A 20,360-nucleotide genomic window follows, 5' to 3' on the forward strand; every position below is an offset into this window, starting at 1 on the left:
GTGGGCCGTGACAGCCTGGCATGGAAGGGAGTGCTCGGAAACCATGGAGTTGGAAACTGTAATGAAAACAGACATTTACTCCTGGAACTCTGCGCAGAAAAGCAGTTGTCCATAACCAACACCTCTTTCAACAAAAAGAGTGCTTCAAGACCACATGGATGCATTCCTGCTCTAAACACCGGCACATCTTGGTGCCTTAGTGTGACCTAAAGGACATCCTGCATACTAGAGTCACGCCCAGTGCTGACGGTCATACAGACCACCGGCTCGTTCATTCAAAGCTGAACTTCCACTTCAAGCCTAAGCCCAAGAACAGGCCTAGAGACAACCCAACAAAGAAATTGAATCAGCAATCTGCAAACCTCATCTTGCAGAGATAGATATCAAACAACCTTACAGACTAGACTGAAACATCCTGATCTCACTGCCAATTTCACTCCAGAAGAACGCTGGGAACACATCAAAGCTGCAGTACTGGATACTTCCAACGAGGTCATCGGACCCAGCACCAAGAAAAATAGGGACTGGTTTAATGAAAATGACAAAGAAATTCAAGTTCTGCTAAAAAATAAAAAAGGTCAGCTCATCAGGCTCACCTGACTCAGCCAAGAGAAAAAGACAGCCTATCATCAAGCATGCAGCACCCTTCAATGTAAACGGAGGAGCTTCCAAAATGACAGGTGGATTGCACTTGTGGAAAACAACTCAACTGTACGCTGATACTGGCAACATAAGGAGTTTCTATGAAGCACTAAAATCCGTCTATGGACCAGCACATCAAACCCAAAACCCAAGGAGTACCGATGGCAAGACCCTACACACCGACAAGGAGTCAGTCCTGGATCGCTGGTCGGAGCACTTTGAAACTCTCTTCAGCGCCAAGTGCACAATGCATGATACTGCATGAATTGCATCCAACAGCCTGTCAAAGAACAACTCCGGTGGAAACTGTGACCACCATCAACCAGATGAAGAACAACAAAGCCCTCGGAGTCCATGGAATTCCACCCAAAGCCTTGAAACATGGTGGCCCTGCCCTATACACCAAGCTCCATGAGTTTTTCACGGCCTGCTGGGAACAGGGCAGGATTCCACAGGATGTTTGTGATGCCGTTATCATCACCTTGTACAAAACAAATGAGAAAAATCAGACTGCTCCAACTACCGTGGGATCATCCTCCTTTCTATTGCTGGGAAGATCCTGGCTAGAATACTTCTGAACAGGCTTGTGCCTACCATTGCGGATGGAAACCTCCCAGAGAGCCAGTGTGGTTTCAGAGCAAACAGAGGCACCACAGACATGGTATTTGCACTCAGACAATTACAAGAAAAGTGTTGTGAGAAAAACAAAGGCCTGTATGTCACTTTCATAGACCTTACCAAGGCATTCGACACTGTGAGCAGAGATGGACTTTGGAAAATCCTTGGAAAACTTGGATGCCCACCCATGTCCCTGGCCATGGTGAAGCAGTTTCATGAAAATCAGTCTCCAATGGCATGAAGCAGGGATGCGTGCTGGTCCCAACCTTATTCACCATCTTTTTCAGCATGATGCTGCAGCAGGCAATGGAAGACTTAAGGAGGGAGTTTATGTATGCTTCCAGACTGATGGAGGCCTTTTCAACCTCAGGTGTCTTCAGGCTCACACAAAGCCACAAGAAAAACTCATCCGTGAGCTTCTTTTCACTGATGACTGTGCTCTCCTGGCCCGCAGTCAGTCAGACCTGCAACACATATCAACACATTTTTCCAAGGCAGCACAACTCTTCAGACTAAAAATCAGTTTAAAGAAAACTGAAGTCCTGCATCAGCCTGCAGGAATATAGAATATAGACCACGAAGAATATAGACCACGATGCATTGTCATCGAGGGAACAGAGCTGAATGCCGGCAAGCAATTTACTTATTTAGGGAGCATCATCTGGTTTGATGCCACCACAGTCAAGGAAGTGGACAATAGGCTTTCAAAAGCAAACAGAACATTTGGCAGACTCTAAAAACGTGTGTGGAGCAACCACAGCATCAGTGGTACAAAGCCATAGTCCTCACCACCCTTCTGTATGGTACTGAGTCATGGGTCCTATGCTGCCGTCATGTATGCCTTCTAGAACACTTCCATCAACGCTGCCTCCGCAGCATCCTCAAGATCCATTGGCCGGACCGCAACTGAAACGTTGAAGTCCTGGAAACAGCCATCACCACTAGCATCGATGCCATCCTCCTGCAAAGCTAACTCTGTTGGGTGGGTCAGATTGCCCGGATAGACGACAGTCGCCTGCCCAAGATTGTGTTGTATGGAGAGCTGACTACGGGTAAAAGGAACGGAGGGACCCCATGCAAACGTTTCAAGGACTCCCTCAAGTCGTCCCTCTCTGCGTGCCACATCGACCATCGCCAATGGGAAGCGCAGGACATAGATCGTGATGCCTGGAAATGCTACAAATGGAGGGCTACAGACACCTGTCAGACTGAGCGAAGAACCAGCATGAAAGAGAAAAGAAGGATAGATCCAATTGTCCCCAGCAGCGACTGCACCTTCACTTGTACCCGCTGTGGGAGAATCTGCCAGTCATGGATAGGCCTGACTAGCCACCAGCGGGCCTGCAACTGATGACTACAACCGTCCCAAAATATTTGTCTGCGAAGAAATGCCAAGAATATATAAACTTTTAAAATGAAGGAGGCTGCACCCCATGTCAAACTCCACAAGGCCAGTGCTCAACAGCAACAGTGGCTCAGATTTTATGGTCGGGGCAAAGTGATAAATTTCGCAGATGATCTTGAAAAAAGCTGTCCACAAAGATCTTGTGAGCTCTGAGATGTGGATTTCACCTTTCCTGACATGAATTTCATTCTGGCGTCAGCTATAGGGGATCTCTGGTGTCCTGCAACAGTGACGTCATCAAGCAGACTAAGCAGCCAATCACATTAAAACATTCACACCAGCAGCAAACCAGGGCACAACAAGCAAGTTTTACCATTCATTTCTTTAAGTTTTACAGCAAACAAAATAAAGTTTGGGACATACACATGGGATTGAAGGAGAAGCCAAAATAGCAAATTTCAAAAACATAGTTTAAAAATCTACATAATTTCAGGTAAGGATTGGAGTAATTTGACATTCCACAAATATAAAATCATTTTTTCTGGGCCAGAGAGGTTGATCAGCAGTAATTATGACTTGATAGACTGTCTAAAAACCCAGTTACACCTCATTCAACAAGCATAACTTTTTCAAGGGTTTTTTGCAATGAGAATAGTAACATAAAAATTTTAAATTCATGTCAAATCAGTGACTTCTAATTGATTTCCATCTGCAAGAACGTTAATAGTGTACCCCGTGGAGGATCAAAAAATTACTGAAAGCAACCTCTGGATTGCTGCATTTAACAGCACCTGTACAGACTCCAGAGGTTGCTGTCAGTTTCACAGATAGTGAATGCTGACTTTTTCATCATCATTAGAACCTCAAAATTTGGGTCAATGTGTCAACTTCAATACAGTCAACAGCTTTCAGGCAAAACAACTCAAGTCTAGAAAACTGTTAAACAGCCTAGATCAAAGCTAGAGATGATGCGAGAGGAGTTAGCTTAACTAAAAAGCATTTCTGCAATTAAAAAGGATGTACGGCCTGTGGTTTTAGGTTTCTAAAGTCACATCTTCAAGTACCAAAATAGTTCATGGCTTCATTGTGTAAAGTACACCACAGAAAAGCAGTAGGGCTTGTTACCCAGGTTACTGCAGCTGCACGTTTATTGCTAAAGGCTGTTGCTGATGCTTAAATAAGGTGCTCAACCTGCAGAGGAGTGTATTGCAAGCCATTGCATTTGCAATGTTCACACTGGGAAACATTTATTGCCACTTCGAGAGTTGTGGCTCAGTCCAGACCATTCTGCCCTTCTGATTGAAAGAAATTAACCAGAGAGTGATGCAGTCATGGTACACAGGCTCGATTCTCACCTAGCCGAGTTTCCTGTCTCAGCTGTACTGCTGCAGGGTAGGAGGAGCCAGAAAGAGAAGTACCATAAGATCACGTCGCACCTGATGGTAGGTCAGGAGGGAAAGCCACCTCCAACGTAGTTCTGTGGCGCAGGACAGAACATGTGGTGATGGGGAAGAAAAGCCATATTCACTTAGGACAAAATTATTAAATAAGGAGTTCATGTGGAAGGCAGATAAAAAGGGAGGAACTGGCACTAAACTGCAGCAAACAAAAAAAAACTCTCTTTCAGAAGATTGCTGCCGTTTACTACATTCCATGGGATTCCTTCAGTCTCAAGACTCAACTCAAATCCCTGGAGCTACTCAGCTTCTACACTACAAAGCCAATTTTTAAAACGAGCAGTTGTCTTCAGTTTATTTTAAATGAAAGATAATATATTGTATAATATATTTCTCTAGGGTGTGCTTGGATATAATTGGAGATCAGCAGCTAAAGGGAATGATGCCTCAGTGGAGTGAACCCTGGAAGTGGAATGAGACAATAGGTGAGGACAAGAATGCAGTTACAGTCTGTCCATGGTTTTAAATGGTGACCTCAGCAGGAATCTATTGGGTTCGTCTTAAAATGATAACCTCGAGGGCCTTTAAATGGAACGAATACCCCAAGCATTCCATAGATTAGACATTAGAAAAAAAGACCCTGAGCCAGGAGGGGTGAGGGTTAGAGAAATGACTAAACATTTGATCAGAGATGGATCTGGAGAAAGTTTTTTAACCGGAGTATAGACACTGAGAATTAGAGGAACATGAGCAATACTGGCTCCATTTTTTCATTGTTGTGCATGGCCTGTTTGTTGCACTGCATGGTCCCGCGTGCATCTTGAAGGGAAGGTTGAACAGGAGTAGTTTATTCAGCCCCTTGAGCCTGTTGCATCATTCGATCATGACTAACCTGTACCACAACTCCATTGACCCACTGGTGCTCCAGATTTCTGGATACCCTTATCTAACAAAAATCTATCGATTTTGGTATTGAAAATTTCAATTGACCCCCAGTATCTTTTGAGGGACAAAGTTTCAGACTTCCACTGCCCTTTGGGTGCATTCCAATTTGCCAATAGAGAGCTTGGAGGATTTGTGACTTATCCAAGACTGGTTGTTGGACAAGCAGTCTTACAACACAGAAACAATTGATTACATGTGTAAATCGGCAGACACTGGTCAAATTTCAATGGACTTAGAGCACATATTTTAAGCACTTATGTGGGAAATGATGCATTGTCAGAGATGCTGTCTTCAAATGAAAGATTAAACTGAGGTCCTGTCCGCCTCTTCAGCTGTAGATAAATGATCCCATTGCAAAATCTGAAGTAGAACAGAGGAACTCTGCTCTTGTCCTGCCCAATAATTATTCCTCAACCAGGTTTTTATCTCCTGCCATTTCTAGCCAGAAGGGGCCATGGTCTTCCCAGTACAGTGGGCATGAGGTATTCATTAATTGCCAAAATAGGCTAACAAATCAATTAGTTATAATATGTGGGAAAATAACAAAAAGTTAAGCTCTTTAGCATTCTAACCTCCTGTCGTCTCTGAATTGTGTGAAGATACTCTGCTTCAAAAGTGCAACATTTAAAAGTAACTTTTTTTTCTCAAATCCTCTGTGGGAAGACGGTCAGAAAATCCTGAAACAGGATGCTGCTCAGAATAAAAGTATTTGAACCACAATAAGCCCAACCCAGTAATAATGTTCTACTGGCCACTTCCAATCGCATCAGGGTCTGCATATGATCAATCTCTGAAACAGATGCCTTTCATTATAATTGGACGGGATCATTGAATGACGCAACACTGTTACCGACTTCCACAAGGAACAAAGTACTGTCCGTTCTTTTTTTGGATGATTCTTTCATCTTTCATTATCCTTTTTAAGAGAAGATTTGAAAAGCTCAAGGCAGTAATATGTCTGACAATTAATTATTTAATATGGTTTCAAAACATTCATCTTAAGGTTTCACACAAAGCAGCGCATGCAGCCCTATGTCTACATCATCTAGATTACACGTCAGAGTCGTCAGAATTTCAGAAAAAGGTCAACAGTGAGAGTGTACAATGTCATGCATCCATATTCCAATTTTTTCTTACTAGGCTTTCAGTAAGGTTTAATGGTACAGGTGCAAAATGGTCCCAGAATCTCCACTTGAATTATTAAAAACACATCCTGCAGTACAACTATAGATTTTGGCCTTCCAAACTGGGGTAGAACTATAGAATTCTGCAGCACAGAAGGAGGCCAAATGAATCTGTGTGTCTCTCTGAAAGAACTATCCAGTGGTATTGCCCCACTCCTTCGCAATGCCCTTTAAAATCTCTTTCAATTTTACTTCCCCATTAAAAGCTATTCTGTATTCTGCATCTACGATCATATCTGGTAGACATTCCAGGTCCCAACTGCTCCGTGTAAAATAAGTTCTCCTAACCATGGTGATGATCTTAAAATGATACTGTCTAATTATTGATTCACCAATAAGAAAAATAGTTTTCCCCTAGTTCCTCATCAAAGTCCCTCCTATATTGATTATTAAAAACTCCTTTAACCTTTTTTTAAAAAGATGTATAGAGACCTGTTTGAGCTATATAAAATTAATGAAGGAAAAAAGAAAATGTAAAAAAAGACTTGAATTTACTCTTCATGCCTATAGAATGTCCAACAGTGCTTTACAGCCAATTATGCTTGAACTACAGCAAAAAGATAAATGCCCAGTTTTTAGTGGCTTTAGTTGAGGGATAAGCATTGGTCAAGACACAGAGAACTCTCCATCTCTTCTTCAACTCATGCCATGGGATCATTAATGGCCAGCTGAACAGACAGATCAAGCTTCAGCTTAACATTTCATGGAACTTTAAAGTGTAAGCCTCAATCATGTTCTCCAAATCTAGCATACAGTTTGAACCCATAATGTTCAGAATCAAAGGCAAGACTGCTAAAACTGAGCACCATCTGACATGTAACTACTGACACTTACAGTTCTGTTACTGGCTGTGATAGATTTTTGAGCAATTTGACATAAAATAAGCACATCACACAAAAGCACAAAGGGAATCTTTCCAATGGTATGAATACATTGAAGAAAACTAGTGACATCACAAATATCTATAAAAAAAAGTGTAGATATGAAAAGTATATTAAAGTCTGCCTTTTTCTCTTTTTGTTTATTTCCCTACATTCATTCACTAATTTTATATAAAACTGCTCTCTGTACATTTTAGGGAAAAACAAGTTAAGATGAGATTTTATAAAGATGTTAAAAATTAGGAGGTATTCTGATGAGGTAACTAGGGGAAAACTATTTTCCTTATTCCCTACATTAGTTGAAGGCTAAGTCTGCAGCAAGAGATATGTTATGGACTCTGGAGAACAGAGAAACTATTTGTCTCAAAAAAGTTCATCTCATTGGTTGATTAACAGAGATACACAGGTAAGATTTGAAACTTCTGCTAGAGAAACCTAGATAAAATAACTATTTTTGATGGGAGTAACACATTTGATAGATTAATAAACTTTTAGGCCTCTATAAAGCTTTGACCCTATTTATGTATTTAAAAAGTAGGGGACATGGGGGACATCTTTTGGGCTATCCTAAATAAGGAAGAGGATGTAAAAAAAAAATGCACGTGCAGATATGCAAGAGATGGTCTGATCACACATACAAAACAGGGGCCAAATGTATGAAAAGCCCATTTGCATCAGTGCAAATCTTTATCCAATTTTTCAATGTTCAAAACTGCCAGATGGCAGCTGTGGAACTAGACTATCTGATTTTAAACTGAATGGGTGGTTACAGAGCAGAGGCCTGGTTCCATTTTCCTTCTTACAAAGACTCACAAATTCAATTGCCCTTGAAATTTCTGAACTACTTAAAAAATGGCAAATTTGTGATCAAGTACTGGATAGAGGCAGCTCAAACTGCAATGCATTCACAAAGCATACATCTGTTGAGTCGGATAGAATTATCAGAGAACAGGAAGGAAATTGTAACCCACAGTTTGTACTAAGGCTGGGAGTGTGACAGGCAGAGGCAAGGGCAAGAGGCGAAACCCACTGGATTGTGGCCCAGTTTTAACTCCTAGCCTCATTTTCATTTTTGCAGGGTTGGACTCTCACCCGAACCTTGCGGGAATCGTGACTGGCCAGTGGGTTGCGGGAGGATGTCATCAGGATCCAAGATTTCACTGGCAGCTCCAGTACTGGGCACCACTGCTGCAATTAGCATTTAAAATCACGCCAGGGCACAAATGGCATCATCAGATCACGACATTTAAATACCGATGAGTCCTCCACCCACCAGCTACTGGAAATCGATGAGGTTAAAATAATGGCGGGCTCGAGCGCATCGCGAACACAGAAGGAAGCAGTCGCCCACCATTTTAACCATCCGTCAAAATCTCTTTCCTGCCGGATCAGATTTAAAAGCAGGCCTAAAAAATTTTCATGCAGGCAAATTGTTACCTTGAACAAATTTTTAAGTAAAGCTTACTGCTATCGGGTAACATTTTAACAATGACGCAGTGTGCTTTACCACACCCTGGCATTTTAGGCATCTTCATTTCTTCAGATGCTCCTCTCCACTATCAAACTAGGTCAATTAAGCTGAACCACTTCAAAAAACGCTCAAGTTCTTAAATGGTCTCTGGATAGGATACTGCAGGCAAAAGCTGTAGAATCACTTGAGACGTAGTTGTTGTTGTGAACAGCCTCTAACCTGCACTACACACAGTTTGAGAGACTTTGACAATGTAGAGGTGCCATTCCCCCAATTTCCTTCCCTTGTCCCTTTGATCCTACCCATGAGCTTCACAGAAGCCAACAACCCTCCAATAACCTCAGTGAAGAAAGCGCAGTACTGGAAGCAGATCATTGGCCTGCTACCTTATCTGAGGAATGGTACATGAGGGAGTTGAGTGGGAAGTGTGGAGAGAGGGGACAGAGATAATTTTCTTTTGTTTAAAAAAGAAACAAAGAAAAGCCACATTCAGGTTGAATGCCATTCTAAGCTCATCTGAACCGGACAAGTTGAGAGAAGAGAGGCCTGAATTTTACATTTGCATGGAGGCCCCGCCCACTGATCAACAAGTCGGGGTGAGCCTGCCTCCGCTCGGCCTAGAAGCCATGCTATGATTTTACGTGGCCCAGGCTGTTAATCGGCCTCGTGCGGGACTTCCGCTCCTCTGAGGTCGGAAATCCTACTTCCAAGAGCAGCCAGCCAATCAGCGGGCCAGCAGCTCTCAGTCCCAGCAGCGCCACTGACAGCAGTGGCCACTGCTGGAACTGCAGCCAGACAGAAGAGCAAGAGAGAATGAAGGTAAGTGTGTGGGGCCTCACCAGGGACAAACAGCCGGGCCCCTGCGAGGCAAGGTGGGGGGAAAATGTAGTACAGTGGGTGTGGCTTGTGCCATTTTGGGGCCCACCCAGTGCCCAATCAAGGAGGCCCACCCCCCCCCCCCCCACCCAACAAAACCACCAAGATTTTGTGGTTTCCTGGGGGTCCTGAGCCACCTGCCCACCGCTGGTAATATACCAGTGGCGGCAGGAGGAGGCCCTTGTGGCAGTTAATTGTCCACTTAAGGGCCTTTATTGGTCTGGGGTGGGCCATTTCTCACTGCCGCCACTTGTAAAATTGCAGTGGTGTGTGAAGGCGACGGGACTGGCACTCCTGCCTCCCACTCAATTTTACGCCCCCAACCCGCTCCTATGGGGGGTGTAAAATGCCAGCTAGAGAGAGGTTTAGGACGGAATTAACAAAGCAATTGCAAAAAATGAATATTTGGAGCCAGCATAAGATTTCACATCAAGCTAGTTGTAGCAACAGCAGATTCAGCTTTAATGGGATGCTATATTTATCCAATGGCCTGGACAACGTATGCCAGCCAAGAACGACGTCTCAATTCATTCCATCTTCGCTGCCTTCGGAGAATACTTGGCATCAGGTGGCAGGACTATATCTCCAACACAGAAGTCCTTGAAGCGGCCAACACCCCCAGCTTATACACACTACTGAGTCAGCGGCGCTTGAGATGGCTTGGCCATGTGAGCCGCATGGAAGATGGCAGGATCCCCAAAGACACATTGTACAGCGAGCTCGCCACTGGTATCAGACCCACCGGCCGTCCATGTCTCCGTTATAAAGACGTCTGCAAACGCGACATGAAATCGTGTGACATTGATCACAAGTCGTGGGAGTCAGTTGCCAGCATTCGCCAGAGCTGGCGGGCAGCCATAAAGACAGGGCTAAATTGTGGCGAGTCGAAGAGACTTAGTAGTTGGCAGGAAAAAAGACAGAGGCGCAAGGGGAGAGCCAACTGTGCAACAGCCCCAACAAACAAATTTCTCTGCAGCACCTGTGGAAGAGCCTGTCACTCCAGAATTGGCCTTTATAGCCACTCCAGGCGCTGCTTCACAAACCACTGACCACCTCCAGGCGCGTATCCATTGTCTCTCGAGATAAGGAGGCCCAAAAGAAGAAATTTATCCATCAGTTGGATATTCTATTTTTGTTTTAAGAAAGTCACATTCATTTCTTGCAAAATGCAAAAACCCTGGTTGTAAATTTGTTTTCATGAAGCTATGAATCAAACTGTCAGTCAGTTACTAGTGAAGCTTATTGTTCACAAATGTAATTACCAGCATAGATCTCATGTCTGGTTTAGGCCAAATCCTCTGGAAGTTATAATTACAAGTCAGTTTTTTTTTAAAGTTGTATCAAATTAATACACTAGTGCTTTTACAAGAAATTCCAGTCATCACTTGATAATTTCAGCCTGAACACCCTGCACTCTGCTGGTAAAATGGAGCATCTGGGTCAGATTCTCACATCATTCTCAATGGTGCTTGTGATCTCATCGAGGCTAGGGACAATCACACCAAGGAATGGAACATTTTGTTTCCCCTGTAACCACTGACTAAACAACTAAGAAACACAACAAGCATTCACCTCCTGCAAAACCCCAAGAACACTTTCTGCAGTAATATGACTTTCAATATTTCACATCTCCATCCCTGCTATAAGAGTCATTTGTCCTCCCCCATCTCTCCGTTTTCTTCCCTTAGCTCCTGAAGGCAAAACTCATTGTTGATTACAGCTCAATAAAGGCTGCCAAGCTTTCCGATACACTAAACCTGGCAGCATTGAGTTGCGAGCCTGGGCAGGCCAATCAATTGCTAAGCGTATCACAGCCAAGTACTTGCCTCACTTCACAGCAAGGATTAGTGGATAACATGGAAACCTGATTTAACTTTTTCCCCCTTTCTAACCTAGGGATAGAGGCCAATTGTGGTCCCCTTACTGTTACCTAGGCCAAGATCAGCTAACTTTGCACAAATCAGGGTTGAAAGCTTGGATGTTCCTGGTGTGTACAGCTTGGTGCCTTACCAAGTGGTGCACTTACTCACTGAACTCTCACAGCAGTCACAAGGATAATTTTACTTCAATGAACTGGGCATTCAATTAGGACTGTACGAACAGTTTTTGCTTAAGATTCTAACAGGCTTCAACAAGAAAACGCTTAGCAAAATGCAAACGTATGTATTTAGTATGTGGTCACAGACGAAAGTATAACCTCCCACCCATCAGACAGACATTTGATGAATCTTTAGATTCAGAAAATCTATTTTACAAAGGCGACAATATTTTCTAATCTGTGAAATTTTTAGCTACAAACATTTAATGTACTTATACATTATTTATGCTTTAATTTTTTTAGGTAGCCATCAACCTATTTATTTGGTTAATGACAGTTTAAAAAAGGAGTAATGTTGTACTAGCACATTAAAAAGGTTCATACCAGAAACAATCAGAAATTATATCCCACAGTCTCCCAAATGTCATTACCGCAGATACCTTCTAAGCTGTGCTAAAGGAGATGTTCTAGATACCACAGACATGCTGAGGGATCACAACCTAGCTATGGTCAAAAACTGAAAATCAAATATACAAAAGCAAAATACTGCAGATGCTGGAAATTTGAAATAAAAACAGAAAATATTGGAAATACTCAACAGGTCAGGCAGTATCTGTGGAGTGAGAAACAGAGTTAACATTTCAGGTCAATGACAGTTCATCAGAATTGGGAAAAGTTAGAAATGTAGAGGGGAATTTTAACTTGGCAATGGGGGTCTCAATGTCTGGAGAAACCGGTGCCGAGATCCCCGCGTCACCTCTTCTCCAGAAGGTCAGTCAAATTTAGTGCCAATCAGGCATTTAAGAGGACAGTGGTGGGCCTTCCACAGGATTAAGGACCCCATCACTGGAAGTCCCACCCTTGCAGAGCTGCCGGCCAATTTGAGGCCGGCAGCTGCAGTTCCACCACGGAGGTGGTGGCTGTTGCCGCAGGTGCACCTACCGGAGGCCGAGGAGTGTCACTGAGACCAAGCCTTAGGTAGTTCCGGGCAGGAGGGCTCTCGCGGTGGGGCACGGGCAGCAAGGGCAGGGAGGTGGCACTCAGCTGCCCCCCTCCCCGATGCTGGGTCCCTTGTTCAGGCACTATGTTCCTTTTAACGAGGGACAAACCCCGCCTCTCTGATCCCCTGGAGCCAGGAAGCACCTTGCACAGTTTTTCATGTCGTGCTTCCCCGGTGGCAACAGGAATGCCCGCTGCATGGCTAATTGCAGCTGCGGCAGGAAGAGGCCCTTAATTGGGAATGAATTGCCCAGTTAAGCGCCGTTCACAGGCCTTCCCACCCTGGACTAAATTTTGACAGAGGTAGGATAGTGGCAGGTACTCAGCCACCACCACCACCATGTTCTCCCCGCCTCCAAACCCACTGCAGCTGACAGCATAAAACTCTTCCGTAATTAGGTTTTAAGTATGTCAAATGGGGGTGGATGGAAAAAGAACAAAAGGGAAGGTCTGTGATAGGGTGGAAGAGGGGAGACATTAAATGATTAAAGAATTGGTGGGGTAGAGCCAAAGGGAGTGATAATAGGACACGTAGAGAAACAAAAGATGTGTCCAGAGGAGGTGTGAATGGCAGAATAATGAACAGTTGCTGTCTGAAAGCAAAATAAAAAACAAAACAGAAACATGCAAAGAAAAGGAAACAAAATTCAGATTGCAACATTTCAGATTACTGTCTGAAATTGTTGAACTCGATGTTGAGTCCAAAAGGCTGTAAAGTGCCTAATCGAAAGATGAGATGTTGTTCCTTGAGCTTGCATTAAGCTTCATTGGAACACTGCAGTCGGCTGAGGACAGAGAGGTCAGTCAGAGATCAAAGTGGAGAATTAAAATGGCAGGCCACCGGAAGCTCGGCGTTATGTTTGTGGATCAAATGGAGGTGTTCCCGCAAAGCGATCACCCAATCTGCATTTGGTCTTTCCAATGTAGAGCAGACCGCATTGTGAGCAGTGATTGCAGTTTACGAAATTGAAAGAAGTACAGGTAAATCACTGTTTCATCTGGAAGGAGTGTTTGGGACCTTGAACGGTGAGGAGAGAGGTGGTGAAAGGGCATATGTTGCATGGGGGGTGGGGGATGGTGGAGTCCAGGTTTTTTCTCTGCTGAGAGGTTGGGGGGGGGGGGGGAAAGGGGGATTTTTGAGGAGCAAAGACTCTCATTGTCTATTCCTTCTGGCGGGAGTGGGGGTGCAAGCAGTGTTAACCGCGGCTCAGTTCATAGCACTCTCCTCTCAGTCAGGAGGTTAGGGCTTCAAGTCTCACCCACAGAGACTTGAACACAAAAATCTCGTTGACACTCTAATGTCATACTGAGAAACTGCTGCAGTCTTGGAGCTGCCATTTTCTGGATGAAAAGGTAAATTGAGGTCCCGTCTACCCTCTCAGGTGGATGTAAAAGCCCCATGGCACTATTTCAAAGCAGAGCAGGGGAGTTAACCTTGATGTCCTGGCCAATATTTATCCCTTAATCAGCATCATAAAAATAGGATTATCTGGTCATTATTAGACTGATGTTTTTGGGAGATTACTGTGCAGAAATTGGCTGCAATGTTTCCTGTAACAGGGAGTTTTGCAGAGAATAGTTTTTAGCTCACTGGGTAAAGACGACAATTCACTGTTCCTTCCTTCTGCTTAGAAGTGGAGGGGAAATTGCTCCATCTGGGTGTGGTAGCTCTAAAGGGTTCTCATTAGGTTAGGCATGGAGAAAAGTAGTCCTGAATTTCTTTGGTGGGGGTTGTGGTCAGCTCAGCAGAGGGCGGGGGGGCAGGGGGCTGTTGGAAATCAGTTTCTTGACAGCAGAGAAACTATCCAACTGAAAAAGTCCCGACAATAACAGCAACTTCAATTTATGTAGAAAAACATAGGAAAATGCCCCAAGGCTCCTCAGAAAGGCGTAATCATAATAATGGGCAGAAAGCCAATAATGAGGCATGAGGAGGGGTGACTGAAAGCTTTGTCAAAGAGGTTTGAAAGAAAATATTAAAAAGGAGGAGAGGGAGGTGAAAGGTTGAGGAGTTTAGAGAGGGGATCTCGGAGAGTGGGGCTGCCAATGAAGGGCGAAGAAAGGGACAGAGGGAATGAACAAGAAACCAGTCAGAAAGGCAGGCTGGAATTTTTCGCTCCATTGGCCCTTAATTGGTCTTTGGTGAGGGGAGTGGGGGGGGGAGAACTTCCAGCTCTTTGAGGCAGGAAGTCCCGCCTAATGCAGCTGTCAGCCAATCAGCAGGCCATCGCAACCAAGGTGAAGGACGGCCCCAGAAGACAGGTAAGATTTTAGGGCCTCGCCGGGGACAATCGTCTGGGCCCCAGCGAGGCAAGGGGGTTGGGGGGGGGGGGGGTCGGTTAGGGGGCCGGGGGTGTTTTGTGCGTTGGGGGCAGTTGGGGCATCTGAGGCAGCCCTCCGTGAGCCACAGGGTGCCCAATCAGGAGGGTTCCCTCCCCCCCCACCCCAGGCCTGCAAGAAGGCCGCCTGGTTTTACCAGCAGGTTCTTGAGACTTTTGCCATCTGGCTGATGAGGGTCAAATACCCGCAGTGGCTGGAGGAGGTCCTTAAGTGGCGGTTAATTGGCTACTGAAGGGCCTTAATGGCCTGGGGCGGGCAGGCCATTTCTCGCCATCACCGCTCCGCGTAAAATCGCAGCGGGTGCAGGAGAGGATTGGGAATGGCCCCCCCGCCTCCCATTCAATTTTATACCCTCCCCCCAACCCCCCGCAGTGGTCGGATAGGAATGGAATTGGTGGCAAGAGCCAACGATAAGAGTTTTGGTCTTTCCAAAATTTAACTGGAGTAAATCATGCTTAAAACAAGACTGGCTGTCGGACAAGCAGTTTGGCAACACAGTTGCAGTGTTGGGATTGAGAGATGACATAGAGCTGATTGTTGTTGATCCCATGAGCCCGATTTTAACTCTGCAAATGGATGGGTTTTGAATGAGTTACAATCTCATAAGAACAAGAACACATGAACTAGGAGCAGGAGTAGACCATATGGCCCATCGAGCCTGCTCCGTCATTCAATACGATAATGGCTGGCAACATGTAGATGAGGAAGAGAATGGGGGCAAAGGATGGATTCTTATAGGGCTTCAGATGTAACAGTACAAGGGTGGGAAGAGAAACCATTGCTGGGAGAAATTCAGAGAGTTGCAGGAAAGATGAGCCTGGATCCGGGAGGTACAACACAATCAAGCACTTTAGCAGACAGGGAGATTGGCAATAGGGCAGCAGTTTGCAAGGACAGAGGGGTTGAGGAGGGCTATTTTGAAAAGGGGCTAATGACTGTGTTTTTGAAAGGGAAGCGACAGTACCTGAGGAGAGGGCAATATTTGCAATGTCAAGCTTGAATAAGCCAGGAAAGGAATTCATGTGGTCAGCGGTTTAGTGGGAATGGGGTCAAGGAAGCAGGAGATAAGTTTTTTAAAATTCATTCATGGGATGTGGGCGTAGCTGGCCAGGCCAGCATTTATTGCCCAACCCTAAATGCCCTTGAGAAGGTGGTGGTGAGCTGCCTTCTTGAACCGCTGCAGTCCATGCAGGGTAGGTACACTACACTGCTGTTAGGAAGGGAGTTCCAGGATTTTGACTCAGCGACAGTGAAGGAATGGCGATATAGTTCCAAATCAGGATCGTGTGGGACTTGGAGGGGAACTTGCAGATGGTGGTGTTCCCATGCATCTGCTGCCCTTGTCCTTCCAGCTGGTAGAGGTCACAGGTTTGGAAGGAGCTGTCTAAGGAGCCTTGGTGCATTGCTGCAGTGCTTCTTGTAGATGGTACACGCTGCTGCCACTGTGCGTCAGTGGTGGAGGGTCTGAATGTTTGTGAATGGGGTGCCAATCAAGCTTCTTGAGTGTTGTTGGAGCTGCACCCATCCAGGCAAGTGGAGAATATTCCATCACACTCCTGACTTGTGCCTTGTAGATGGTGGACAGGCTTTGGGAGTCAGGAGGTGAGTTACTCGCCACAGGACTCCTAGCCTCTGACCGGCTCTTGTAGCCACGGTATTTATATGGCTACTCCAGTTAAGTTTCTGGTCAATGGTAAATCTCAGGATGTTGATGGTGGTGGATTCAGCAATGGTAATGCCATTGAATGTCAAGGGGAGATGGTTAGATTCTCTCTTGTTTGAGATATTCATTGCCTGGCACTTGTGTGGCGCAAATGTTACTTGCCACTTATCAGCTCAAGCCTGGATACTGTCCAAGTCTTGCTGCATTTCCACACTGACTGCTTCAGTATCTGAGGAGTCTCATGCATGTTACTCTGGGAGGTGAAGAAGGGTAGGGAGAAAAGGATAAGAGGTGGAGACAGGATCATACTCGATTCTGACATCCTCTAGCATTTATTAGCTTGCCAACTCATATTGCGAAGGTTCACAGGTTAGCTATGCCCACCTTTGTGAGATATCAGAAGGCAATTAGCACCTGTAGAACCACACCCACAAATGAGGATAGGGAGAAGATAAAAACTCCATGAAATCTATTTCTGTATTTGCAAGTCAGGCAGAACAGTAGGTACTGAAAGCAAATGAAGTCCTTGTTGCTCAGGAGCAGTATATATATTTAAAACAGCTTCAATTAAACTGGGAACCTACAATGTACTTAAATAGAACTCCACTACCAAGTGATTTGTTGTAAAAAAAAATCAAAATCAACACACTGCTGTCACCCAGCCAGATTTGGATCCTTCCAGCCGTTGATTGAGTTCTAACAGCAGCAAGCACCATTCATACAGTCATATTCAACAAGTTTTTTCTTCCAGTAAGCAATGGGCAGACAACACTTTCATTCACAGATAGGCAGCCTGAATCCACTCACTGCTTATGACTTCTCTAAAAGAACTATATAGATGACAAATTATAAAAACACAGCCTTTTTCCATTGTGCTCCTTCTATGATGTCTTCTCTGTACATCTCCTGCAAATATCTTCCAGGGTAGAATTTCCAACACCCTGTATTACATTATCTATTAACAAGCTAAGTACAAATACTGAGTTAAAATGGTGCCTCCCAGAGCCTGAGGATGTGCTGGGTGAACCAAGCACCTGACATTAATCCTAAACGGTAAGGGGGAGGGAAGGAGTTGTGGGGGGGGGGTGGTGCAGGTGAAGAAAGGTTAGGGTTATGGGAGCAGGTAAGAACACACCCGTTGTTCTGCCTTTGAAAACAGGTTTGACATTTGACCACCTGGTATGACTGACAGCGCTTCAGCTGAAATACAGTGAACAATAGGACAGCCATTTAGAGAGGGGAGGGTGAGGCAATTAAAAAAGGTCAAACAATTGAGAACTTTAAGTCAATACCAAACAAAGCAGCACATCCAACACACCCTCTCTGTTTCAAAAGCAGTGGGAGGATTGGACTCGATAAGGCACTGGGCTCCAGGCAGACTTCATTCGATCACACTAAACACAGCCACCTGTCTCTGGCTTCCCCGAGCACAACAGACAGCAGTATAATCGTTTAATCGTTAACAAGACAGATGACTGGAACATGGGCTGCTCTCAGCATAGGAAAGTGCAACTACACAACAACCAAAGTTTCTACCAACAAATCATGACAGTGAGCGCCAAACTAGATTTTGTGTGCAACCTCTCTTCGCGTGGAGTGTCAAGAAGAAACGTGTAGCACAAGCTCACCAAGTGATCAGTTACCTTAAGAAACAAAGTGTTCCATGCCGCTGTTTGTATCCATGTAGCTGTTTATGCTGGCCAGTAAAACTCCAGTTGTATGTAAAGAACCTGCACCTGTGAAACAGCAGAACAACGAGATGTGAAACCCTACTCCAAACTGACTCTCAACACGGAACTGGGAAGTCAAGCAGTTCCTCCTTGCAAGACCTTTTTTTCTTTTCGCCCCAAAGTTTCTTTTTGGTTTGTTAGCCCCCGATAGAAATGGCTGAAGGCAAAAAGGAGAACTACAACTCCAACTGCCGCTGCCTAGTGTTTCACTATGACTCACACACACACACACGTACATACAAGGCAGCCAGTTCTGGGTGAGGCACGCCTACACATTGCAAGCACCCAATGGCTACCCTCGGCTTCCTATGCAAATTCCTGCAGGTGAGGAGGACAATCTTCCTGTCTGGCACACAGCAACTGGGACCAAGTTTAAAAACAAAAAGTGCCGAAGCACACCTGAATTTCAGACCCAACAGGGGCAGACGACAATGTAGGAAAGTGATACTGGAAACTGCTCAGTGAACTCATCTCTCTCTCACCAAATTAGCCGGCTTAAACCGGATTACATGCAGTAAAAGAAAAGTTTGCTCAACACTCCACCTCCTCCTCCCCCAACATTCAGACAAGGTTGAAGGCATTATTTAAACAAAACACATTTAAAAGGTGTGGCTCCAGTCAGCAGACTTTAAAATACGACATAGGACAAAACCTCTTAAAGGGGCAGTGTATTCTGACGGATACTTTGCCGGATGTGTAATTCAGAGGCTGCGCAGCTGCAGTTTTAGTGAAGACATTACCACAAATTCACACCTACCACCAGAAATTTTGTAAATTAAAAAATAATCCTAAGAGGGCACAGAAAGCACAATGAAAGTTTATAATACATCAGATATGCCAACTAGTGTGCAGCGGTGGAGTTTTAGGGATTACTTAAATACTTTGTAGCATTGCTGCACCTTTAAACCACCCCCGTTCTGATGTGGTGTCACTGTCCCTTTGTTTGCTGACGTTATTCAGTTAACCTCCCTCTGCTGCAGTGTCACTATCGCTTTTAACCCGCTTGCACATGAAGTTTCTTGCTTCTAGTGTGACATGAACCATCCAGCCTATTTGAGTCACTCAGTTGCCAATTCAGTTTCCACATACACCCAAACTTGTCAAAATTCAACGCAGCCAAACCTCAGCAGAAAGTAATTCGGGATTAGGGGAATTTCTAATGGAACTTCCCTTCCATTATATTATATTCCATTTAAAAACAGCTGCTGAAAAACAAACACTTGAAGAACAACGGAGAGAGAGATGACCTGCAACATGTGAGAAGAACAATCTCTTACCAAACAATGGCACAATTTGCAGGTGGCTGCCACACTTAATGCCCTCTGCTTGTTACAGATGTGTCACAACATGGACGATATTCTGTGCCAAAGAATTTTTTTAGTATTATAACCATTTTGTATTTCAGGACCACATGAAGCAGTAGTCCTGTAATACCCTAAACTCTACCGGAATGCATCGCTTTGCAAATTTCACAGTACTGAAGTAACAAGTGACCACCCACAGGATTCTGCACATATAGCTGCATGAAAACTATGGTTTGCAACTGTTCCTGGCTAGCAGTGATTCACTGATGAATGAGGAACGTGCGTGCAGGCCAATAGCAGGAAAGTCATATCACCAGGCTACAGATGGGGAAAGAGCACTCAGCCCACACCTGGACAGATGAGCTAGCAACCTCTCCCTTTGCTGTTGCCAGGGAGATAACCCTCATTTGGTGGTTTTTGGCACTTCCAGTCAAATTACTTATTAACCTACCCTCCCTTCCCCCAGTCAAGACTCTCATGTGATTGGTGACCACACAGGTGAGGCTCTAGAAGGTGCTCATGGAACTAACCCCCAGGAAGAAGTCAATACTTCTGGAGAGAGTGAGAACTACAGAGGAAGTTGCCAAATTGGCACAGAAAACTGGAGTAAAATGAACAGGAGATTGGTAATGCTGTGAATAGGCACACTCACCTCCATGATGGAAGAGAAGCAAAGGATGTGGTGCAAAAGTGGGTAGAGTTGCAGTACAGACCAGCCATGATCTGAATGAAAGTCAGGAACAGGTTTTAAGGGCTGAATAGGCTATTCCTGTTCCTATGTTCTCTACTCCGTTCTCCCATTCAGAAAGACTCTGCACCAGGAATGGGGTCTCCATAAATTTATCCCCCGGTTTGTTCGTAAAGCTGATACCAAGTAAAAAGACCAAAAAACGTTCTGCGGTAACTCACACCTTTGATGCTTTGCTG

General features: G+C 44.7%; 1 protein-coding gene across 9 annotated transcripts in view; it reads right to left on the minus strand.

Annotated features, from left to right (window-relative positions):
- Window positions 1–20,360, minus strand: part of elf1 (E74-like ETS transcription factor 1) — a 280,446-nt gene that overhangs the window by 156,539 nt on the left and 103,547 nt on the right. For 4 of the 9 annotated variants that reach the window (XM_068047708.1, XM_068047703.1, XM_068047715.1 and 1 more), the window contains exon 1: window positions 18,043–18,345. The exons of 2 other annotated variants lie outside the window; for them this stretch is intronic. The gene's annotated coding sequence lies outside the window, so the exon portion shown is untranslated. Of the gene's footprint in view, window positions 1–18,042; window positions 18,346–18,611; window positions 18,627–20,360 lie in introns of those variants that run through there. 3 more of the 9 variants (XM_068047706.1, XM_068047705.1, XM_068047704.1) reach the window with 3 other exon arrangements.

This window comes from Heterodontus francisci, chromosome 15 (genome assembly GCF_036365525.1).
Source record: "Heterodontus francisci isolate sHetFra1 chromosome 15, sHetFra1.hap1, whole genome shotgun sequence".
Lineage (NCBI taxonomy): Eukaryota > Metazoa > Chordata > Chondrichthyes > Heterodontiformes > Heterodontidae > Heterodontus > Heterodontus francisci.